Source organism: Ambystoma mexicanum, chromosome 4p, assembly GCF_040938575.1.
Source record: "Ambystoma mexicanum isolate Mex_15411 chromosome 4p, UKY_AmexF1_1, whole genome shotgun sequence".
NCBI lineage: Eukaryota > Metazoa > Chordata > Amphibia > Caudata > Ambystomatidae > Ambystoma > Ambystoma mexicanum.
This window is the reverse complement of record NC_090927.1, coordinates 843710596-843723636: the sequence shown is the minus strand read 5'-3', so window position 1 is coordinate 843723636 and position 13041 is coordinate 843710596. Positions and strand designations below refer to the sequence as shown.

The window sequence follows — 13041 nt, the reverse complement described above, 5'->3', positions numbered from 1 at the left end:
AATTGCCTTTTAAAACTGCAAGGTCTAGCCGACTAGATGCTTAAAAGTACAAAACTCACTAGGCCCAGAGCCTACGGCCACACCACACTGAATGCGCCTGATCTCGTCTGATCTCAGAAGCTAAGCAGTGTCGGGCCTAGTTAGTACCTGGATGGGAGACCGCCTGGGAATACCAGGTGCTGTAGGCTTTTTTGTACTCCAAGTTCAGGAAGTGAGCCATTTCTCAATTGCCTTTCAAAACTGCAAGGTCTAGCCGACTAGATGCTTAAAAGTACAAAACTCACAAGGCCCAGAGCCTACGGCCACACCACACTGAATGCGTCTGATCTCGGAAGCTAAGCAGTGTCGGGCCTCGTTAGTACCTGGATGGGAGACCGCCTGGGAATACCAGGTGCTGTAGGCTTTTTTGTGCTCCAAGTTCAGGAAGTGAGCCATTTCTCAATTGCCTTTGAAAACTGCAAGGTCTAGCTGACTAGATGCTTAAAAGTACAAAACTCACTAGGCCCAGAGCCTACGGCCACACCACACTGATTGCGCCCGATCTCGTCTGATCTCGGAAGCTAAGCAGTGTCGGGCCTAGTTAGTACCTGGATGGGAGACCACCTGGGAATACCAGGTGCTGTAGGCTTTTTTGTGCTCCAAGTTCAGGAAGTGAGCCATTTCACAATTGCCTTTCAAAACTCCAAGGTCTAGCCGACTAGATGCTTAAAAGTACAAAACTCACAAGGCCCAGAGCCTACGGCCACACCACACTGAATGCGCCTGATCTAGGAAGCAAGCTAAGCAGTGTCGGGCCTCGTTAGTACCTGGATGGGAGACCGCCTGGGAATACCAGGTGCTGTAGGCTTTTTTGTGCTCCAAGTTCAGGAAGTGAGCCATTTCACAATTGCCTTTCAAAACTGCAAGGTCTAGCCGACTAGATGCTTAAAAGTACAAAACTCACTAGGCCCAGAGCCTACGGCCACACCACACTGAATGCGCCCGATCTCGGAAGCTAAGCAGGGTCGGGCCTAGTTAGTACCTGGATGGGAGACTGCCTGGGAATACCAGGTGCTGTAGGCTTTTTTGTGCTCCATGATTAGTAATTGCGCAACTTCTCAATTATTTTTCAAATTTGGTATGTTTCCAAAATAATTGTATACCGTTTTATAGCGGAAATGTTGGACAACATCATGAGGGCTGGAGCTACCTTTTTACATAGAATTAGCATACAGGTAGTGTGTTCATGGGTAATAAATCGACTTTCACATGTAATGCAGTACAGAGAATATTGAGTCCTTCAAGAGGCATGAAAGAAAACCATTATTGTGTTGATTGTTCTCTCCACCTCCCTGCAACAGACACAGGATGGATGAATTAAAGTTATCCTACCAGACATAGGAGTCCTGAATGGGCCCACCAGTCTTATATATCTCGCCTGATCGAGCCTGATCGAGCGATGAGCGTGGTATCATGTTGCAAGTGGCTGCATGGCTTAGCTTACTAAATGCAAATGCATAAGAGTAATATTCTTAGCATTCCTAGAGCCTACGGCCACACCACACTGAATGCACCCGATCTCGTCTGATCTTGGAAGTTAAGCAGTGTCAGGCCTAGTTAGTACCTGGATGGGAGACCGCCTGGGAATACCAGGTGCTGTAGGCTTTTTTGTGCTCCAAGTTCAGGAAGTGAGCCCTTTCTCAATTGCCTTTTAAAACTGCAAGGTCTAGCCGACTAGATGCTTAAAAGTACAAAACTCACTAGGCCCAGAGCCTACGGCCACACCACACTGAATGCGCCTGATCTCGTCTGATCTCAGAAGCTAAGCAGTGTCGGGCCTAGTTAGTACCTGGATGGGAGACCGCCTGGGAATACCAGGTGCTGTAGGCTTTTTTGTACTCCAAGTTCAGGAAGTGAGCCATTTCTCAATTGCCTTTCAAAACTGCAAGGTCTAGCCGACTAGATGCTTAAAAGTACAAAACTCACAAGGCCCAGAGCCTACGGCCACACCACACTGAATGCGCCCGATCTCGTCTGATCTCGGAAGCTAAGCAGTGTCGGGCCTCGTTAGTACCTGGATGGGAGACCGCCTGGGAATACCAGGTGCTGTAGGCTTTTTTGTGCTCCAAGTTCAGGAAGTGAGCCATTTCTCAATTGCCTTTGAAAACTGCAAGGTCTAGCTGACTAGATGCTTAAAAGTACAAAACTCACTAGACCCAGAGCCTACGGCCACACCACACTGATTGCGCCCGATCTCGTCTGATCTCGGAAGCTAAGCAGTGTCGGGCCTAGTTAGTACCTGGATGGGAGACCACCTGGGAATATCAGGTGCTGTAGGCTTTTTTGTGCTCCAAGTTCAGGAAGTGAGCCATTTCACAATTGCCTTTCAAAACTGCAAGGTCTAGCCGACTAGATGCTTAAAAGTACAAAACTCACAAGGCCCAGAGCCTACGGCCACACCACACTGAATGCGTTTGATCTCGGAAGCTAAGCAGTGTCGGGCCTCGTTAGTACCTGGATGGGAGACCGCCTGGGAATACCAGGTGCTGTAGGCTTTTTTGTGCTCCAAGTTCAGGAAGTGAGCCATTTCACAATTGCCTTTCAAAACTGCAAGGTCTAGCCGACTAGATGCTTAAAAGTACAAAACTCACTAGGCCCAGAGCCTACGGCCACACCACACTGAATGCGCCCGATCTCGGAAGCTAAGCAGGGTCGGGCCTAGTTAGTACCTGGATGGGAGACTGCCTGGGAATACCAGGTGCTGTAGGCTTTTTTGTGCTCCATGATTAGTAATTGCGCAACTTCTCAATTATTTTTCAAATTTGGTATGTTTCCAAAATAATTGTATACCGTTTTATAGCGGAAATGTTGGACAACATCATGAGGGCTGGAGCTACCTTTTTACATAGAATTAGCATACAGGTAGTGTGTTCATGGGTAATAAATCGACTTTCACATGTAATGCAGTACAGAGAATATTGAGTCCTTCAAGAGGCATGAAAGAAAACCATTATTGTGTTGATTGTTCTCTCCACCTCCCTGCAACAGACACAGGATGGATGAATTAAAGTTATCCTACCAGACATAGGAGTCCTGAATGGGCCCACCAGTCTTATATATCTCGCCTGATCGAGCCTGATCGAGCGATGAGCGTGGTATCATGTTGCAAGTGGCTGCATGGCTTAGCTTACTAAATGCAAATGCATAAAAGTAATATTCTTAGCATTCCTAGAGACTATGGCCACACCACACTAAATGCACCCGATCTCGTCTGATCTTGGAAGTTAAGCAGTGTCAGGCCTAGTTAGTACCTGGATGGGAGACCGCCTGGGAATACCAGGTGCTGTAGGCTTTTTTGTGCTCCAAGTTCAGGAAGTGAGCCCTTTCTCAATTGCCTTTTAAAACTGCACGGTCTAGCCGACTAGATGCTTAAAAGTACAAAACTCACTAGGCCCAGAGCCTACGGCCACACCACACTGAATGCGCCCGATCTCGGAAGCTAAGCAGGGTCGGGCCTAGTTAGTACCTGGATGGGAGACTGCCTGGGAATACCAGGTGCTGTAGGCTTTTTTGTGCTCCATGATTAGTAATTGCACAACTTCTCAATTATTTTTCAAATTTGGTATGTTTCCAAAATAATTGTATCCCGTTTTATAGCGGAAATGTTGGACAACATCATGAGGGCTGGAGCTACCTTTTTACATAGAATTAGCATACAGGTAGTGTGTTCATGGGTAATAAATCGACTTTCACATGTAATGCAGTACAGAGAATATTGAGTCCTTCAAGAGGCATGAAAGAAACCCATTATTGTGTTGATTGTTCTCTCCACCTCCCTGCAACAGACACAGTATGGATGAATTAAAGTTATCCTACCAGACATAGGAGTCCTGAATGGGCCCACCAGTCTTATATATCTCGCCTGATCGAGCCTGATCGAGCGATGAGCGTGGTATCATGTTGCAAGTGGCTGCATGGCTTAGCTTACTAAATGCAAATGCATAAGAGTAATATTCTTAGCATTCCTAGAGCCTACGGCCACACCACACTGAATGCACCCGATCTCGTCTGATCTCGGAAGTTAAGCAGTGTCAGGCCTAGTTAGTACCTGGATGGGAGACCGCCTGGGAATACCAGGTGCTGTAGGCTTTTTTGTGCTCCAAGTTCAGGAAGTGAGCCCTTTCTCAATTGCCTTTTAAAACTGCAAGGTCTAGCCGACTAGATGCTTAAAAGTACAAAACTCACTAGGCCCAGAGCCTACGGCCACACCACACTGAATGCGCCTGATCTCGTCTGATCTCAGAAGCTAAGCAGTGTCGGGCCTAGTTAGTACCTGGATGGGAGACCGCCTGGGAATACCAGGTGCTGTAGGCTTTTTTGTACTCCAAGTTCAGGAAGTGAGCCATTTCTCAATTGCCTTTCAAAACTGCAAGGTCTAGCCGACTAGATGCTTAAAAGTACAAAACTCACAAGGCCCAGAGCCTACGGCCACACCACACTGAATGCGCCCGATCTCGTCTGATCTCGGAAGCTAAGCAGTGTCGGGCCTCGTTAGTACCTGGATGGGAGACCGCCTGGGAATACCAGGTGCTGTAGGCTTTTTTGTGCTCCAAGTTCAGGAAGTGAGCCATTTCTCAATTGCCTTTGAAAACTGCAAGGTCTAGCTGACTAGATGCTTAAAAGTACAAAACTCACTAGGCCCAGAGCCTACGGCCACACCACACTGATTGCGCCCGATCTCGTCTGATCTCGGAAGCTAAGCAGTGTCGGGCCTAGTTAGTACCTGGATGGGAGACCACCTGGGAATATCAGGTGCTGTAGGCTTTTTTGTGCTCCAAGTTCAGGAAGTGAGCCATTTCACAATTGCCTTTCAAAACTGCAAGGTCTAGCCGACTAGATGCTTAAAAGTACAAAACTCACAAGGCCCAGAGCCTACGGCCACACCACACTGAATGCGTCTGATCTCGGAAGCTAAGCAGTGTCGGGCCTCGTTAGTACCTGGATGGGAGACCGCCTGGGAATACCAGGTGCTGTAGGCTTTTTTGTGCTCCAAGTTCAGGAAGTGAGCCATTTCACAATTGCCTTTCAAAACTGCAAGGTCTAGCCGACTAGATGCTTAAAAGTACAAAACTCACTAGGCCCAGAGCCTACGGCCACACCACACTGAATGCGCCCGATCTCGGAAGCTAAGCAGGGTCGGGCCTAGTTAGTACCTGGATGGGAGACTGCCTGGGAATACCAGGTGCTGTAGGCTTTTTTGTGCTCCATGATTAGTAATTGCGCAACTTCTCAATTATTTTTCAAATTTGGTATGTTTCCAAAATAATTGTATACCGTTTTATAGCGGAAATGTTGGACAACATCATGAGGGCTGGAGCTACCTTTTTACATAGAATTAGCATACAGGTAGTGTGTTCATGGGTAATAAATCGACTTTCACATGTAATGCAGTACAGAGAATATTGAGTCCTTCAAGAGGCATGAAAGAAAACCATTATTGTGTTGATTGTTCTCTCCACCTCCCTGCAACAGACACAGGATGGATGAATTAAAGTTATCCTACCAGACATAGGAGTCCTGAATGGGCCCACCAGTCTTATATATCTCGCCTGATCGAGCCTGATCGAGCGATGAGCGTGGTATCATGTTGCAAGTGGCTGCATGGCTTAGCTTACTAAATGCAAATGCATAAGAGTAATATTCTTAGCATTCCTAGAGACTATGGCCACACCACACTAAATGCACCCGATCTCGTCTGATCTTGGAAGTTAAGCAGTGTCAGGCCTAGTTAGTACCTGGATGGGAGACCGCCTGGGAATACCAGGTGCTGTAGGCTTTTTTGTGCTCCAAGTTCAGGAAGTGAGCCCTTTCTCAATTGCCTTTTAAAACTGCACGGTCTAGCCGACTAGATGCTTAAAAGTACAAAACTCACTAGGCCCAGAGCCTACGGCCACACCACACTGAATGCGCCTGATCTTGTCTGATCTCAGAAGCTAAGCAGTGTCGGGCCTAGTTAGTACCTGGATGGGAGACCACCTGGGAATACCAGGTGCTGTAGGCTTTTTTGTGCTCCAAGTTCAGGAAGTGAGCCATTTCACAATTGCCTTTCAAAACTGCAAGGTCTAGCCGACTAGATGCTTAAAAGTACAAAACTCACTAGGCCCAGAGCCTACGGCCACACCACACTGAATGCGCCCGATCTCGGAAGCTAAGCAGGGTCGGGCCTAGTTAGTACCTGGATGGGAGACTGCCTGGGAATACCAGGTGCTGTAGGCTTTTTTGTGCTCCATGATTAGTAATTGCACAACTTCTCAATTATTTTTCAAATTTGGTATGTTTCCAAAATAATTGTATACCGTTTTATAGCGGAAATGTTGGACAACATCATGAGGGCTGGAGCTACCTTTTTACATAGAATTAGCATACAGGTAGTGTGTTCATGGGTAATAAATCGACTTTCACATGTAATGCAGTACAGAGAATATTGAGTCCTTCAAGAGGCATGAAAGAAACCCATTATTGTGTTGATTGTTCTCTCCACCTCCCTGCAACAGACACAGGATGGATGAATTAAAGTTATCCTACCAGACATAGGAGTCCTGAATGGGCCCACCAGTCTTATATATCTCGCCTGATCGAGCCTGATCGAGCGATGAGCGTGGTATCATGTTGCAAGTGGCTGCATGGCTTAGCTTACTAAATGCAAATGCATAAGAGTAATATTCTTAGCATTCCTAGAGCCTACGGCCACACCACACTGAATGCACCCGATCTTGTCTGATCTCGGAAGTTAAGCAGTGTCAGGCCTAGTTAGTACCTGGATGGGAGACCGCCTGGGAATACCAGGTGCTGTAGGCTTTTTTGTGCTCCAAGTTCAGGAAGTGAGCCCTTTCTCAATTGCCTTTTAAAACTGCAAGGTCTAGCCGACTAGATGCTTAAAAGTACAAAACTCACTAGGCCCAGAGCCTACGGCCACACCACACTGAATGCGCCTGATCTCGTCTGATCTCAGAAGCTAAGCAGTGTCGGGACTAGTTAGTACCTGGATGGGAGACCGCCTGGGAATACCAGGTGCTGTAGGCTTTTTTGTACTCCAAGTTCAGGAAGTGAGCCATTTCTCAATTGCCTTTCAAAACTGCAAGGTCTAGCCGACTAGATGCTTAAAAGTACAAAACTCACAAGGCCCAGAGCCTACGGCCACACCACACTGAATGCGCCCGATCTCGTCTGATCTCGGAAGCTAAGCAGTGTCGGGCCTCGTTAGTACCTGGATGGGAGACGGCCTGGGAATACCAGGTGCTGTAGGCTTTTTTGTGCTCCAAGTTCAGGAAGTGAGCCATTTCTCAATTGCCTTTGAAAACTGCAAGGTCTAGCTGACTAGATGCTTAAAAGTACAAAACTCACTAGGCCCAGAGCCTACGGCCACACCACACTGATTGCGCCCGATCTCGTCTGATCTCGGAAGCTAAGCAGTGTCGGGCCTAGTTAGTACCTGGATGGGAGACCACCTGGGAATATCAGGTGCTGTAGGCTTTTTTGTGCTCCAAGTTCAGGAAGTGAGCCATTTCACAATTGCCTTTCAAAACTGCAAGGTCTAGCCGACTAGATGCTTAAAAGTACAAAACTCACAAGGCCCAGAGCCTATGGCCACACCACACTGAATGCGTCTGATCTCGGAAGCTAAGCAGTGTCGGGCCTCGTTAGTACCTGGATGGGAGACCGCCTGGGAATACCAGGTGCTGTAGGCTTTTTTGTGCTCCAAGTTCAGGAAGTGAGCCATTTCACAATTGCCTTTCAAAACTGCAAGGTCTAGCCGACTAGATGCTTAAAAGTACAAAACTCACTAGGCCCAGAGCCTACGGACACACCACACTGAATGCGCCCGATCTCGGAAGCTAAGCAGGGTCGGGCCTAGTTAGTACCTGGATGGGAGACTGCCTGGGAATACCAGGTGCTGTAGGCTTTTTTGTGCTCCATGATTAGTAATTGCGCAACTTCTCAATTATTTTTCAAATTTGGTATGTTTCCAAAATAATTGTATCCCGTTTTATAGCGGAAATGTTGGACAACATCATGAGGGCTGGAGCTACCTTTTTACATAGAATTAGCATACAGGTAGTGTGTTCATGGGTAATAAATCGACTTTCACATGTAATGCAGTACAGAGAATATTGAGTCCTTCAAGAGGCATGAAAGAAAACCATTATTGTGTTGATTGTTCTCTCCACCTCCCTGCAACAGACACAGGATGGATGAATTAAAGTTATCCTACCAGACATAGGAGTCCTGAATGGGCCCACCAGTCTTATATATCTCGCCTGATCGAGCCTGATCGAGCGATGAGCGTGGTATCATGTTGCAAGTGGCTGCATGGCTTAGCTTACTAAATGCAAATGCATAAGAGTAATATTCTTAGCATTCCTAGAGCCTACGGCCACACCACACTGAATGCACCTGATCTCGTTTGATCTCGGAAGTTAAGCAGTGTTAGGCCTAGTTAGTATCTGGATGGGAGACCGCCTGGGAATACCAGGTGCTGTAGGCTTTTTTGTGCTCCAAGTTCAGGAAGTGAGCCCTTTCTCAATTGCCTTTCAAAACTGCAAGGTCTAGCCGACTAGATGCTTAAAAGTACAAAACTCACTAGGCCCAGAGCCTACGGCCACACCACACTGAATGCGCCTGATCTCGTCTGATCTCAGAAGCTAAGCAGTGTTGGGCCTAGTTAGTACCTGGATGGGAGACCGCCTGGGAATACCAGGTGCTGTAGGCTTTTTTGTACTCCAAGTTCAGGAAGTGAGCCATTTCTCAATTGCCTTTCAAAACTGCAAGGTCTAGCCGACTAGATGCTTAAAAGTACAAAACTCACAAGGCCCAGAGCCTACGGCCACACCACACTGAATGCGCCCGATCTCGTCTGATCTCGGAAGCTAAGCAGTGTCGGGCCTCGTTAGTACCTGGATGGGAGACCGCCTGGGAATACCAGGTGCTGTAGGCTTTTTTGTGCTCCAAGTTCAGGAAGTGAGCCATTTCACAATTGCCTTTCAAAACTGCAAGGTCTAGCCGACTAGATGCTTAAAAGTACAAAACTCACTAGGCCCAGAGCCTACGGCCACACCACACTGAATGCGCCCGATCTCGGAAGCTAAGCAGGGTCGGGCCTAGTTAGTACCTGGATGGGAGACTGCCTGGGAATACCAGGTGCTGTAGGCTTTTTTGTGCTCCATGATTAGTAATTGCGCAACTTCTCAATTATTTTTCAAATTTGGTATGTTTCCAAAATAATTGTATCCCGTTTTATAGCGGAAATGTTGGACAACATCATGAGGGCTGGAGCTACCTTTTTACATAGAATTAGCATACAGGTAGTGTGTTCATGGGTAATAAATCGACTTTCACATGTAATGCAGTACAGAGAATATTGAGTCCTTCAAGAGGCATGAAAGAAACCCATTATTGTGTTGATTGTTCTCTCCACCTCCCTGCAACAGACACAGGATGGATGAATTAAAGTTATCCTACCAGACATAGGAGTCCTGAATGGGCCCACCAGTCTTATATATCTCGCCTGATCGAGCCTGATCGAGCGATGAGCGTGGTATCATGTTGCAAGTGGCTGCATGGCTTAGCTTACTAAATGCAAATGCATAAGAGTAATATTCTTAGCATTCCTAGAGCCTACGGCCACACCACACTGAATGCACCCGATCTCGTCTGATCTCGGAAGTTAAGCAGTGTCAGGCCTAGTTAGTACCTGGATGGGAGACCGCCTGGGAATACCAGGTGCTGTAGGCTTTTTTGTGCTCCAAGTTCAGGAAGTGAGCCCTTTCTCAATTGCCTTTTAAAACTGCAAGGTCTAGCCGACTAGATGCTTAAAAGTACAAAACTCACAAGGCCCAGAGCCTACGGCCACACCACACTGATTGTGCCCGATCTCGTCTGATCTCGGAAGCTAAGCAGTGTCGGGCCTCGTTAGTACCTGGATGGTAGCCCGCCTGGGAATACCAGGTGCTGTAGGCTTTTTTGTGCTCCAAGTTCAGGAAGTGAGCCATTTCTCAATTGCCTTTCAAAACTGCAAGGTCTAGCTGACTAGATGCTTAAAAGTACAAAACTCACTAGGCCCAGAGACTACGGACACGCCACACTGATTGCGCCCGATCTCGTCTGATCTCGGAAGCTAAGCAGTGTCGGGCCTAGTTAGTACCTGGATGGGAGACCACCTGGGAATACCAGGTGCTGTAGGGTTTTTTGTGCTCCAAGTTCAGGAAGTGAGCCATTTCACAATTGCCTTTCAAAACTGCAAGGTCTAGCCGACTAGATGCTTAAAAGTACAAAACTCACTAGGCCCAGAGCCTACGGCCACACCACACTGAATGTGCCCGATCTCGGAAGCTAAGCAGGGTTGGGCCTAGTTAGTACCTGGATGGGAGACTGCCTGGGAATACCAGGTGCTGTAGGCTTTTTTGTGCTCCATGATTAGTAATTGCACAACTTCTCAATTATTTTTCAAATTTGGTATGTTTCCAAAATAATTGTATCCCGTTTTATAGCGGAAATGTTGGACAACATCATGAGGGCTGGAGCTACCTTTTTACATAGAATTAGCATACAGGTAGTGTGTTCATGGGTAATAAATCGACTTTCACATGTAATGCAGTAGAGAGAATATTGAGTCCTTCAAGAGGCATGAAAGAAACCCATTATTGTGTTGATTGTTCTCTCCACCTCCCTGCAACAGACACAGGATGGATGAATTAAAGTTATCCTACCAGACATAGGAGTCCTGAATGGGCCCACCAGTCTTATATATCTCGCCTGATCGAGCCTGATCGAGCGATGAGCGTGGTATCATGTTGCAAGTGGCTGCATGGCTTAGCTTACTAAATGCAAATGCATAAGAGTAATATTCTTAGCATTCCTAGAGCCTACGGCCACACCACACTGAATGCACCCGATCTCGTCTGATCTCGGAAGTTAAGCAGTGTCAGGCCTAGTTAGTACCTGGATGGGAGACCGCCTGGGAATACCAGGTGCTGTAGGCTTTTTTGTGCTCCAAGTTCAGGAAGTGAGCCCTTTCTCAATTGCCTTTTAAAACTGCAAGGTCTAGCCGACTAGATGCTTAAAAGTACAAAACTCACTAGGCCCAAAGCCTACGGCCACACCACACTGAATGCGCCTGATCTCGTCTGATCTCAGAAGCTAAGCAGTGTCGGGCCTAGTTAGTACCTGGATGGGAGACCGCCTGGGAATACCAGGTGCTGTAGGCTTTTTTGTACTCCAAGTTCAGGAAGTGAGCCATTTCTCAATTGCCTTTCAAAACTGCAAGGTCTAGCCGACTAGATGCTTAAAAGTACAAAACTCACAAGGCCCAGAGCCTACGGCCACACCACACTGAATGCGCCCGATCTCGTCTGATCTCGGAAGCTAAGCAGTGTCGGGCCTCGTTAGTACCTGGATGGGAGACCGCCTGGGAATACCAGGTGCTGTAGGCTTTTTTGTGCTCCAAGTTCAGGAAGTGAGCCATTTCTCAATTGCCTTTCAAAACTGCAAGGTCTAGCTGACTAGATGCTTAAAAGTACAAAACTCACTAGGCCCAGAGCCTACGGCCACACCACACTGATTGCGCCCGATCTCGTCTGATCAAGGAAGCTAAGCAGTGTCGGGCCTAGTTAGTACCTGGATGGGAGACCACCTGGGAATACCAGGTGCTGTAGGCTTTTTTGTGCTCCAAGTTCAGGAAGTGAGCCATTTCACAATTGCCTTTCAAAACTGCAAGGTCTAGCCGACTAGATGCTTAAAAGTACAAAACTCACTAGGCCCAGAGCCTACGGCCACACCACACTGAATGCGCCCGATCTCGGAAGCTAAGCAGGGACGGGCCTAGTTAGTACCTGGATGGGAGACTGCCTGGGAATACCAGGTGCTGTAGGCTTTTTTGTGCTCCATGATTAGTAATTGCGCAACTTCTCAATTATTTTTCAAATTTGGTATGTTTCCAAAATAATTGTATACCGTTTTATAGCGGAAATGTTGGACAACATCATGAGGGCTGGAGCTACCTTTTTACATAGAATTAGCATACAGGTAGTGTGTTCATGGGTAATAAATCGACTTTCACATGTAATGCAGTACAGAGAATATTGAGTCCTTCAAGAGGCATGAAAGAAAACCATTATTGTGTTGATTGTTCTCTCCACCTCCCTGCAACAGACACAGGATGGATGAATTAAAGTTATCCTACCAGACATAGGAGTCCTGAATGGGCCCACCAGTCTTATATATCTCGCCTGATCGAGCCTGATCGAGCGATGAGCGTGGTATCATGTTGCAAGTGGCTGCATGGCTTAGCTTACTAAATGCAAATGCATAAGAGTAATATTCTTAGCATTCCTAGAGCCTACGGCCACACCACACTGAATGCACCCGATCTTGTCTGATCTCGGAAGTTAAGCAGTGTTAGGCCTAGTTAGTACCTGGATGGGAGACCGCCTGGGAATACCAGGTGCTGTAGGCTTTTTTGTGCTCCAAGTTCAGGAAGTGAGCCCTTTCTCAATTGCCTTTCAAAACTGCAAGGTCTAGCCGACTAGATGCTTAAAAGTACAAAACTCACTAGGCCCAGAGCCTACGGCCACACCACACTGAATGCGCCTGATCTCGTCTGATCTCAGAAGCTAAGCAGTGTCGGGCCTAGTTAGTACCTGGATGGGAGACCGCCTGGGAATACCAGGTGCTGTAGGCTTTTTTGTACTCCAAGTTCAGGAAGTGAGCCATTTCTCAATTGCCTTTCAAAACTGCAAGGTCTAGCCGACTAGATGCTTAAAAGTACAAAACTCACAAGGCCCAGAGCCTACGGCCACACCCCACTGAATGCGCCCGATCTCGTCTGATCTCGGAAGCTAAGCAGTGTCGGGCCTCGTTAGTACCTGGATGGGAGACAGCCTGGGAATACCAGGTGCTGTAGGCTTTTTTGTGCTCCAAGTTCAGGAAGTGAGCCATTTCTCAATTGCCTTTGAAAACTGCAAGGTCTAGCTGACTAGATGCTTAAAAGTACAAAACTCACTAGGC

General features: G+C 47.3%; 26 non-coding genes and 18 pseudogenes across 26 annotated transcripts; all 44 read left to right on the top strand.

The window, feature by feature from the left end:
• The first annotated feature begins 69 nt into the window (after positions 1 to 69).
• Positions 70 to 188, top strand: LOC138453885 (5S ribosomal RNA). Its single transcript, XR_011260586.1, has one exon. It is a non-coding gene; the product is annotated as a 5S ribosomal RNA (ribosomal RNA).
• A 106-nt stretch (positions 189 to 294) lies between these two features.
• LOC138457915 (5S ribosomal RNA) lies at positions 295 to 403 on the top strand (annotated as a pseudogene).
• A 106-nt stretch (positions 404 to 509) lies between these two features.
• Positions 510 to 628, top strand: LOC138459927 (5S ribosomal RNA). Its single transcript, XR_011262706.1, has one exon. It is a non-coding gene; the product is annotated as a 5S ribosomal RNA (ribosomal RNA).
• Positions 629 to 734: 106 nt separating this feature from the next.
• Positions 735 to 847, top strand: LOC138459696 (5S ribosomal RNA; annotated as a pseudogene).
• Positions 848 to 953: 106 nt separating this feature from the next.
• On the top strand, positions 954 to 1062 carry LOC138456798 (5S ribosomal RNA; annotated as a pseudogene).
• A 463-nt stretch (positions 1063 to 1525) lies between these two features.
• Positions 1526 to 1644, top strand: LOC138463597 (5S ribosomal RNA). The gene has a single exon (XR_011266184.1). It is a non-coding gene; the product is annotated as a 5S ribosomal RNA (ribosomal RNA).
• Positions 1645 to 1750: 106 nt separating this feature from the next.
• On the top strand, positions 1751 to 1869 carry LOC138453873 (5S ribosomal RNA). Its single transcript, XR_011260575.1, has one exon. It is a non-coding gene; the product is annotated as a 5S ribosomal RNA (ribosomal RNA).
• A 106-nt stretch (positions 1870 to 1975) lies between these two features.
• LOC138462011 (5S ribosomal RNA) lies at positions 1976 to 2094 on the top strand. Its single transcript, XR_011264613.1, has one exon. It is a non-coding gene; the product is annotated as a 5S ribosomal RNA (ribosomal RNA).
• Positions 2095 to 2200: 106 nt separating this feature from the next.
• On the top strand, positions 2201 to 2319 carry LOC138462433 (5S ribosomal RNA). Its single transcript, XR_011265029.1, has one exon. It is a non-coding gene; the product is annotated as a 5S ribosomal RNA (ribosomal RNA).
• A 106-nt stretch (positions 2320 to 2425) lies between these two features.
• LOC138458598 (5S ribosomal RNA) lies at positions 2426 to 2534 on the top strand (annotated as a pseudogene).
• Positions 2535 to 2640: 106 nt separating this feature from the next.
• LOC138456797 (5S ribosomal RNA) lies at positions 2641 to 2749 on the top strand (annotated as a pseudogene).
• A 463-nt stretch (positions 2750 to 3212) lies between these two features.
• Positions 3213 to 3331, top strand: LOC138455461 (5S ribosomal RNA; annotated as a pseudogene).
• A 106-nt stretch (positions 3332 to 3437) lies between these two features.
• Positions 3438 to 3546, top strand: LOC138456795 (5S ribosomal RNA; annotated as a pseudogene).
• Positions 3547 to 4009: 463 nt separating this feature from the next.
• LOC138461309 (5S ribosomal RNA) lies at positions 4010 to 4128 on the top strand. The gene has a single exon (XR_011263931.1). It is a non-coding gene; the product is annotated as a 5S ribosomal RNA (ribosomal RNA).
• Positions 4129 to 4234: 106 nt separating this feature from the next.
• LOC138453862 (5S ribosomal RNA) lies at positions 4235 to 4353 on the top strand. The gene has a single exon (XR_011260564.1). It is a non-coding gene; the product is annotated as a 5S ribosomal RNA (ribosomal RNA).
• Positions 4354 to 4459: 106 nt separating this feature from the next.
• LOC138462009 (5S ribosomal RNA) lies at positions 4460 to 4578 on the top strand. Its single transcript, XR_011264612.1, has one exon. It is a non-coding gene; the product is annotated as a 5S ribosomal RNA (ribosomal RNA).
• Positions 4579 to 4684: 106 nt separating this feature from the next.
• LOC138462432 (5S ribosomal RNA) lies at positions 4685 to 4803 on the top strand. The gene has a single exon (XR_011265028.1). It is a non-coding gene; the product is annotated as a 5S ribosomal RNA (ribosomal RNA).
• A 106-nt stretch (positions 4804 to 4909) lies between these two features.
• Positions 4910 to 5018, top strand: LOC138457914 (5S ribosomal RNA; annotated as a pseudogene).
• Positions 5019 to 5124: 106 nt separating this feature from the next.
• Positions 5125 to 5233, top strand: LOC138456794 (5S ribosomal RNA; annotated as a pseudogene).
• A 463-nt stretch (positions 5234 to 5696) lies between these two features.
• Positions 5697 to 5815, top strand: LOC138455460 (5S ribosomal RNA; annotated as a pseudogene).
• Positions 5816 to 5921: 106 nt separating this feature from the next.
• LOC138463112 (5S ribosomal RNA) lies at positions 5922 to 6040 on the top strand. Its single transcript, XR_011265698.1, has one exon. It is a non-coding gene; the product is annotated as a 5S ribosomal RNA (ribosomal RNA).
• A 106-nt stretch (positions 6041 to 6146) lies between these two features.
• LOC138456793 (5S ribosomal RNA) lies at positions 6147 to 6255 on the top strand (annotated as a pseudogene).
• A 463-nt stretch (positions 6256 to 6718) lies between these two features.
• On the top strand, positions 6719 to 6837 carry LOC138464620 (5S ribosomal RNA). The gene has a single exon (XR_011267197.1). It is a non-coding gene; the product is annotated as a 5S ribosomal RNA (ribosomal RNA).
• Positions 6838 to 6943: 106 nt separating this feature from the next.
• LOC138465097 (5S ribosomal RNA) lies at positions 6944 to 7062 on the top strand. The gene has a single exon (XR_011267671.1). It is a non-coding gene; the product is annotated as a 5S ribosomal RNA (ribosomal RNA).
• Positions 7063 to 7168: 106 nt separating this feature from the next.
• On the top strand, positions 7169 to 7287 carry LOC138454403 (5S ribosomal RNA). Its single transcript, XR_011261081.1, has one exon. It is a non-coding gene; the product is annotated as a 5S ribosomal RNA (ribosomal RNA).
• Positions 7288 to 7393: 106 nt separating this feature from the next.
• LOC138462430 (5S ribosomal RNA) lies at positions 7394 to 7512 on the top strand. Its single transcript, XR_011265026.1, has one exon. It is a non-coding gene; the product is annotated as a 5S ribosomal RNA (ribosomal RNA).
• A 106-nt stretch (positions 7513 to 7618) lies between these two features.
• LOC138458269 (5S ribosomal RNA) lies at positions 7619 to 7727 on the top strand (annotated as a pseudogene).
• A 106-nt stretch (positions 7728 to 7833) lies between these two features.
• On the top strand, positions 7834 to 7942 carry LOC138458594 (5S ribosomal RNA; annotated as a pseudogene).
• Positions 7943 to 8405: 463 nt separating this feature from the next.
• Positions 8406 to 8524, top strand: LOC138453981 (5S ribosomal RNA). The gene has a single exon (XR_011260679.1). It is a non-coding gene; the product is annotated as a 5S ribosomal RNA (ribosomal RNA).
• A 106-nt stretch (positions 8525 to 8630) lies between these two features.
• LOC138453891 (5S ribosomal RNA) lies at positions 8631 to 8749 on the top strand. Its single transcript, XR_011260592.1, has one exon. It is a non-coding gene; the product is annotated as a 5S ribosomal RNA (ribosomal RNA).
• A 106-nt stretch (positions 8750 to 8855) lies between these two features.
• LOC138462008 (5S ribosomal RNA) lies at positions 8856 to 8974 on the top strand. Its single transcript, XR_011264611.1, has one exon. It is a non-coding gene; the product is annotated as a 5S ribosomal RNA (ribosomal RNA).
• Positions 8975 to 9080: 106 nt separating this feature from the next.
• LOC138456792 (5S ribosomal RNA) lies at positions 9081 to 9189 on the top strand (annotated as a pseudogene).
• A 463-nt stretch (positions 9190 to 9652) lies between these two features.
• On the top strand, positions 9653 to 9771 carry LOC138461308 (5S ribosomal RNA). Its single transcript, XR_011263930.1, has one exon. It is a non-coding gene; the product is annotated as a 5S ribosomal RNA (ribosomal RNA).
• A 106-nt stretch (positions 9772 to 9877) lies between these two features.
• On the top strand, positions 9878 to 9996 carry LOC138455281 (5S ribosomal RNA). Its single transcript, XR_011261920.1, has one exon. It is a non-coding gene; the product is annotated as a 5S ribosomal RNA (ribosomal RNA).
• A 106-nt stretch (positions 9997 to 10102) lies between these two features.
• On the top strand, positions 10103 to 10221 carry LOC138455707 (5S ribosomal RNA; annotated as a pseudogene).
• A 106-nt stretch (positions 10222 to 10327) lies between these two features.
• On the top strand, positions 10328 to 10436 carry LOC138457564 (5S ribosomal RNA; annotated as a pseudogene).
• A 463-nt stretch (positions 10437 to 10899) lies between these two features.
• On the top strand, positions 10900 to 11018 carry LOC138461307 (5S ribosomal RNA). The gene has a single exon (XR_011263929.1). It is a non-coding gene; the product is annotated as a 5S ribosomal RNA (ribosomal RNA).
• A 106-nt stretch (positions 11019 to 11124) lies between these two features.
• On the top strand, positions 11125 to 11243 carry LOC138453851 (5S ribosomal RNA). Its single transcript, XR_011260553.1, has one exon. It is a non-coding gene; the product is annotated as a 5S ribosomal RNA (ribosomal RNA).
• A 106-nt stretch (positions 11244 to 11349) lies between these two features.
• Positions 11350 to 11468, top strand: LOC138462007 (5S ribosomal RNA). Its single transcript, XR_011264610.1, has one exon. It is a non-coding gene; the product is annotated as a 5S ribosomal RNA (ribosomal RNA).
• A 106-nt stretch (positions 11469 to 11574) lies between these two features.
• LOC138455407 (5S ribosomal RNA) lies at positions 11575 to 11693 on the top strand (annotated as a pseudogene).
• Positions 11694 to 11799: 106 nt separating this feature from the next.
• Positions 11800 to 11908, top strand: LOC138457759 (5S ribosomal RNA; annotated as a pseudogene).
• A 463-nt stretch (positions 11909 to 12371) lies between these two features.
• On the top strand, positions 12372 to 12490 carry LOC138463349 (5S ribosomal RNA). Its single transcript, XR_011265935.1, has one exon. It is a non-coding gene; the product is annotated as a 5S ribosomal RNA (ribosomal RNA).
• A 106-nt stretch (positions 12491 to 12596) lies between these two features.
• LOC138453838 (5S ribosomal RNA) lies at positions 12597 to 12715 on the top strand. The gene has a single exon (XR_011260541.1). It is a non-coding gene; the product is annotated as a 5S ribosomal RNA (ribosomal RNA).
• A 106-nt stretch (positions 12716 to 12821) lies between these two features.
• LOC138455049 (5S ribosomal RNA) lies at positions 12822 to 12940 on the top strand. The gene has a single exon (XR_011261695.1). It is a non-coding gene; the product is annotated as a 5S ribosomal RNA (ribosomal RNA).
• Positions 12941 to 13041: the final 101 nt, after the last annotated feature.